General features: G+C 37.8%; 1 pseudogene; it reads left to right on the top strand.

Moving 5' to 3' along the window:
• Positions 1-4,819: 4,819 nt before the first annotated feature.
• LOC101441552 (mitochondrial fission regulator 2 pseudogene) lies at positions 4,820-6,046 on the top strand (annotated as a pseudogene).
• Positions 6,047-7,569: the final 1,523 nt, after the last annotated feature.

Raw genomic sequence — 7,569 nt, 5'->3', positions numbered from 1 at the left:
CTGATCTTCTTTTCAGAAGGCACCAGGAACCAAACCCAGGACCTCCGAAGTGGATGGGAGGCACCCAATTGCTGGAGCCACCTTCACTCCCTGCTTTGTTGTGTCTCTCATTATGTTTTCCTTGTGTCTCTTGTTTCATCTCTTGCTGCATTGGCTCACTGTGCCTGCCTTTCATGGCAGCTTGATGTCTTGCTCATCTTCTTTAGGAGGCACCGGGAACCAAACCCAGAACCTCCCGTGTGGTATGTGTGCATTCAATTGCTTGAGCCACATCCACTTACCTATTAGTTTTTTGTTTTTTTAATTTGGTAATGGAGTTATATAAATCATACCTCCATGGTTAAATTTTAGCATATGTATATGTTTAAAACTTCCAAGTATTAAAATGCATGAAGTAAAAAGTAAAAATTTTATCTAATACCCTATTACTTATTTTCCCATAATCTATAGCCCTTGTTGTTATTTTCACAAAGTTGTCTACTTCTCATATTTTTTTGTATAACCCTTCATTATGTATTATTCTCCAGCTTTCCTTTTAAAGTAAATGTTTTTTTGAATCTAGTTAGTAATTGAATGATCTGGAATACAAGAAAAAATATTGCAATACAAATATTTTATTAGACATTTTTATGTAAAATCATTAGATGTGTTATGTTTTTCTTTAACTCAAACAATAAGTATTTTTACATATTATCTATTTTGTTACTCCAAAAAGTTTCACTAGATGCAGAATTTGTAAAAGAACATGTTGCCTTGTCTTTTCTACTAAATGTATCAGAGATTAGATTGTGTTTCCCCCAACTATACTCCGTCTTTACTGTTAAAAATATATATATTCAATTTATTTGACTTTATAGCAGTCTCTGATACAATGAAAATTTAGATTTTATATGTCTTAGTAGAAATTAAAGTATCTTAATACGGTAATATTCTAAGCAAACATTAAGTACAATTAGGGTAAAGCTAAGTGACAATAATATTTATAAATATAAATCACAGAAGTATGAGAGAAATTAATTAAAAAACAAGGGGTTTTACCCCTCATGTTTTGTTATTATAAGCCTTGGTCTAAATTATTAAAATTATTAATACTTCTTGCGAAGAATGGTAGGAAGAAAATATTTTACTTATGTGTGTTATCATATATAAATTAGCATTCTCATAATTTCTGTGTTTTGTATTCTTTACATTTTCTTCTTGGAGATAGATTTATTTTTATACTTACATAAATGTCTTTCTACTTTAAAGTGTTTACAGAAACAATATTAATAATTGTAAATTTGTTAGATGGCTGATGATCATACTGCATTTTTGTGAAAGAGGTACTATATGAATGCATTAATATATTATAATTATTATTAGCTCCCTATTTACTTCACACTTGTCCAGTGATTTTTGTAAATTTATATATGCATTAGAAATTGTTTCCATGTTCTTTGTTTCACTGTTTTGTATTTGAATTTCAGGAATTTTTTTAAAAATGTGAATAAAATTCAAACTGGGATTCAGAAGTGATCATCTGTTCTCCTGTTTTAACACATGAATAAAGCATTTTTGTTAGGTTGAGGCAAATTCTCTGTATCCTTTTCACTAGTGAGAGTAATTGGCACTTTCTATCAAAACAGCCTGCTGGTTAAAGTGCGCAAACTTGAAGAGGCTGCTTGAAAGCATTCCCAAGAAGTTCACTTATTATAAGCACTCTACAAAATTCAGAAGTTCATGAGAAAATATGTAATACATAACAGGAGCTTGTGTTGCTAACTAGAATGTGTACAGAGTGTACATCTGTGGTTAACTGTATTTTTTTCTCTTTTCTCATTCTTGACTAATAATTTATTTGTTTCCTTAATAATTTTCAACTGGCATGCACACAGCACTTGGAAGATTAGAGCAAAAACAATCACAGATAAGATTGTGACAAAATAATAGAAATTGTCCTCAATTGGTATTTCATTTGTTGTTGTAGTTTTTAATCAGGTTTATTTTATACTGGCTTCTTAAATTAATTATGGGATGTTTTTCAGTGCAACATGTGGTTGTGAAAATAACAGTAACCTAAGCAAATGAACTTTTTCCTAATTATTCTGACAAGCTCAACTAATAGAATTTTGATGGGAAAGAGATCTAATGCAATGTACATAAGGAAAAAAAGAAAAGAATGGAAAAGAATAGAGAAACAATAAATTTAAAAAGGAATCAGATGTGTTCATAGAGTGTTTTCTGGCAGTTTTACTACTGGTCATCAAAATGATTTGGGAGCAGCAAAAAACTTGGGTATTGGGATCCTTGCCTTGTGGCAATCATTCTGATAATGAACTCTAATAAAACCAATCTCAATGATTTTTCTTCATTCTGCACCATCGTATTTATCAGATTAAGAAGAAAATCAGAATATAACATGACTGAGAATGCCAGCATTGGAAGAAAATTAAATTCATTGTTCACATAATAATGAATGAATACTTTTTAAAAATATGTCTTGATAGTCCACAAGATAAAGAAAAATAGTTGCATCAATCAACTGAAAAGTTTACTAAATTGAATATAGTTGGATAATTTATGTGGAGGAAAGTTGGTCTCCTCATATTTGAATATCACTGTATGCAATATTCAAAGTATCACACATACACTATTTAAAACTGCACATTAAAACCTGACTCAGGTGAAACAGAAAGCTGCAGACTCCCCACCTTCCTGACTTAGTTTATCTTTTGCTAAATTTTTGGTACCCTTGTGTAAATAACTTTCCTCCTCAGTAGAGAATACAAATCCAGGATAATACCTTTTTCTTTTTTTTTTTTTAATGTTATTATTTTAAAGATACTTAGACTATATAAATGTGACATAAAAAATATAGGGGTTCCCATATGCCCTGCTCCCCACACCTCCCAAACTCTCCCACATTAACAACATCCTTCATTAGTGTTATACATTCATTACAATTGATGAACACATTTTGGAGCACTGCCACTAAGCATGCATTATAGTTTACATTGAGTTGCACTCTCTCCCACCCAATTCTGTAGGTTATAGCAAGATTATAATGATCTGTATCTGTTGTTGCAATGTCATTCAGAACAATTACCAAGTTCCCAAAATGCCCCTGTATTACATCTGCTTTTCCCTCTCCCTGCCCTCAGAACCTCCAGTGACCACTGCCTCTACATCAGAGAATTGCTTTCTCATGTTTTCACTTTCAGTTGTTTTCTTATATTTCAACTCATCCCAACTGTAATATTGGGTATGTGCAAAGCTGTTTAATCATTTCTTCTAACATGTGTTATCTAAATCTAGGAATATAAAAATTAAAGTATGTGATAACACATATACAGGTCTCAAATGTTTTGTATTTCAATACATTTTGGGAAACCATGACCAATATTAAGTAAATATATCAAATGTTTTATATGAAAATCATGCAGCAACTAACTCTTTGGTACTTCCTGTCAAGTACTTATTTTGCTGGTCAAAAAATGTCTGATTATATTCTACATTATATTTGAAAAACTTATTATTGCAACTTGAAGGGTTCAAAAAATCATTTGTATCTTTTTTTCATAGAAAATTCATTTTTCTCTTTTTTTGTCTATTTCAATTGGGGGAAACTAAATGAAAGTCATGAGAAAAATTCTAAAAATCTGGAGACTATTGGTAATTTTTGCAAGATGAGTTGCAATCTTGTTGTAAAACGTCAAGCCTATAAATGAAGAATGAATCTATTTAACTGTAGGTAGTAAGTGTAGAGAACACTTTGTAGAAGTTTGGACGAAAAGAGAATGAATGAGATTGGTAGTAAGAGCAGACGATAATTTGGAGAAGGTCTTTTTTGCCCATTTGGCGTCTGAAGGAAAACTGAGGGTTCTATTACGTGCTTCCTTTAAAATACTTTCTTCACCTCCTAAACTTTATGGCAAGTAGAATCATTACATAAATACATGTAATTTAAGACTTCTTTAGCCCTGCACTAGTTTTCTATTGCTTCTGTTACAAATTATCACATACTTTGTGGCTTAAAACAACCTAAAGTTATAGTCCTACAGGTCTGGAAGTTAGAAGTCAGAACTGGGTATCTCTGGGGTACAGTCAGGGTGTGGTTAGATCTCACAGCTGTCAGAGGCTATAGGAGAGAATCTATTGCCTTGCCTTCGCAGCTTCTGGAGGCTGCACTATCCATATTCCTTGGCTCTTGACCACCCTAGTAGCCAGAGTCAGATTGCTCTGCCCTCTGTTTCTGTTTTCACATCTCATTCTCTTATCCTCCTATTAAAAACTCTTTTGATTACATTGGGCCTATCTGGATAATCCAGACTATTCTACCCATGTCAAGATCTTTAACTTATCCATATCTGCAAAGTTGCTTTTGCTATGTAAGGCAGCAAACTTTCAGATTCTCAGGATCAAGACATAGATATCTTTTTGTGGGGGGGTGAAGGTGGTATACTTCTACCTACTGAAAAGACTTAAATGCTTAACTTCATTCCTTAAATCAATATGTGACCACTGGTTTTCAGTAGGTGCACTCAAAAGATCCCATCTGACTTGGCTTTTTATTCGTTCGATAAAAATTTGTTTTTCATCAACTTTAGACCTCTGATTAAATTCCTGCTTCTGGACTGCCAAGCAGCGGGCGTGTCCCGGGGCAAGCTACCGAGTGAGGGACCCCGCGGAGTCCCCGCCGACCGAGAGCCGGGGCGGTGCCGCTCCCGCCGGTGGCTGGAGGCCCAAGCCCGGCGCCCACGGGGTGAACGAGCAGGACTAGCGCTCCGGCCGCGATGGGACCCCGGCTACAGCCCGTGAGGCTGTGAGCACCAGAGGCAGGCATCAAGAAACCGATAACGCTTCCTTGAATTTGCTTCTGGATTTGCTTCATCAATGTCTCTCATAGTGAAAATCCTAAGAGAATTGCTGGAACATTTTGGTGTGCCCATATAGACCAGATTTTGCCAATTTGGGAAAATAAAGAATATGGATCAACTCGAAGTATTGTTCGTATTATTGGGAAAATTCTTCCTTTAGAACCTTGTCCGAGGCCTAATTTTGAGTTGATCCCAATCTTGAACTCTATAGACTCTGAGAACTGTGGATCTGCAGTTCCCGCTTTTGCTGATATTTTATGCGTGGCAAATGATGAAGAAGCCTGTTATCTCAGATTTCGAAAAAATATATGGAAAAATGAAGATGAGGAGGAAGATGACTTTTTCCATCCTTTGCACCTAGTTTGGGGATCCCCCCTGCTCTAAGACACGACAAAGAATTGAAAAATGATCCTCCCGTAAGTGAAGCTGCAATCAAAAAAATTGCTGCCCTTGAAGATGAGCTCACTTTTCTTCGTTCCCAGATTGCTGCGATTGTGGAAAAGCAGGAACTGAGAAGCAGTACAAATGCTGGCTCCTTTGACTTCAATGACAGGCCTAGTGGTTTGGGCCAACTGCCGTCCTCGGGGACTACTCAACTGAAAGATGAACCAGATCAGTTTCCAAGTTCAATATGTTCTGTCCCTTCTCCTCCTCCTCTTCCACTGCTTCATCTTCAGCTCCCTTTCCAGCCTCCATGTGTTCCTTCCTCCATACAAGAAGGAGCTAATATTTATGACTCAGATAATTCAGCAACTGAAATGAAAAAACAGCACCCGGCTGCCAGGAACACTAGTTATATCCATCATTCAAAAAACCAGAGAAACAAAGATGTACCAAACATGTTGGATGTTCTAAAGGATATGAATAAGGTGAAGCTTCGTGCTATTGAACGGTCACCTGGAGGCAGACCCATTCATAAGAAGAGAAGGCACAGCTCACACTGGGATCCTGTGTCTTTAATATCCCATGCCCTGAAACAGAACCTTGCCTATCAAGAAGATGATTCCTTTGAGAAAGAAAATAGGTCTTGGGAGTCTTCCCCGTTTTCTAGTCCAGAAACTTCAAAGCAATATCCTAAAGAAAAACAAGCAAATATCACCTGTTTCACCCATGAGGAAAACGAGCCTCACGGTGCAGGGGTCATCTGCCCACAGCCCCACAGCTAAGCAGAGAGCAGAGAGCCAGCGTGGCTTCCTAGGGCTCTAGGTGTTTGAAAGCGTTCCCTTACCCAGACGTCGCTCAGACGTCAGACCTTCCAGCGGTGGGCTTGGGCTGTTCACCGTCAGTGCCACTTAGCGTCTTCTCTGCAGCCTAAGTGAGCGAACCCCTGAGAGACAGGGCCGTCTCCTGGGCATCTGCTGCGGCGCCTCGCTCGCTCGGGCTGCGCGCCTGGGGCGGCAGGCTCAGCCCTCGCAGGGAGCAGACGCAGATAACCTGGCTAGGGTCACCTGGTGCTTGTCCTGCGACGCTCTCTTCCACTAGGCTGACTTCTGTGTGGAGCATCTGCTTTATTTCAGTCTGGACATCACGTTTCACCGTCAGGACAGTGAACTAAAGAACTGACAGACCCCCAAGGCGCCGCGTCCACACTGTGCGAGCGCGCGGCCGCCCCGGCCTGGAGGCACCACCTTTCAAGGGCCAGCCCTGAACACTCAGGCGAGCTCTGCACCTGGGATCTGTCGTGCCGCGGCCCAAGAGTCTTTTAATGAATTTTAAGAATTGTCGCCTCAGGTTTGGGAAGCCCCAACAGCTGACAGGCTACTGGATTCCCCCTTGCATGTTAACGTTATTGAAAGCTGAATGCACAGTTCGAAATGATTTTCCCAACAGCTCAATGTTAAACGACTTAACGTTTCTCATTAGGGAATGGTAGGGTCTCACCACGAAGTAATGGAAACCGCTTCAGTGGACGAAGGAACTAACGTCAGCTGCGTCTGTATTGCTTGCTTCAGCAAGTGGTGTGATGTGTGGCTCTTTAATACTTTTTAAAGCAGTTATGATTTCTGAAGAGGCTTTGCATCTTTTCAAAATCCGTTGAGATCTGGTTCACTTGGCTCCCAGCAACTTTTCAAATAACATAAAATTATAATTTCTTCATTAAAATAGACCTAGTTTGAAGCACATAGGTTGAGCCACCTAAAAATTCTTTCTGAGATAAATGTTCTTATTCTTAGAAACTGATTTTGACTGTTAAATTCTACAAGTAGAAGGATTGAAAGGATCTTCCTGACCAGTTTTTCCTCCACTTGCCATGTAAATGTGTAGGCCTATCATCATTTTGTGTCCTTTGTTTCTTACTACATCTATCCTCTCCTTTGTAAATGGAGTATGAAATAAATGTGCATTTTGAAAAAAAAAAAATCCTGCTTCTAAATTTAGAGGTTGGACAAAACTAGGTCTCATTTCAGACATGTTATAAAACACTATTAGTGATTATTATTCAATAATTTTTTAAACTGAGAAAACTAGTTTGCTCATTTATTGGGATTACTTTGAATGATCCTCTTTCTCTTTTTTCCTTCCCTCCTTCCTTCCTGCCTCCCTCCCTTCCTTTCTTCCTTCCTGCCTCCCTCCCTTCCTTCCTTCCTTCCTTTTTCTTCTCTCCCTTTCTTCAGAAAATTGGCTTTTACCATATCAAATAATCTTTTAGATGTGGAATAGTATGCATAATTAGAATCAATATGACTATAAATCTTTATGATTATATTATTCA

This window comes from Dasypus novemcinctus, chromosome 4 (assembly GCF_030445035.2).
Source record: "Dasypus novemcinctus isolate mDasNov1 chromosome 4, mDasNov1.1.hap2, whole genome shotgun sequence".
NCBI lineage: Eukaryota > Metazoa > Chordata > Mammalia > Cingulata > Dasypodidae > Dasypus > Dasypus novemcinctus.
Note: the sequence above shows the minus strand (reverse complement) of the source record. Positions and strands in the feature narration are given on the sequence as shown.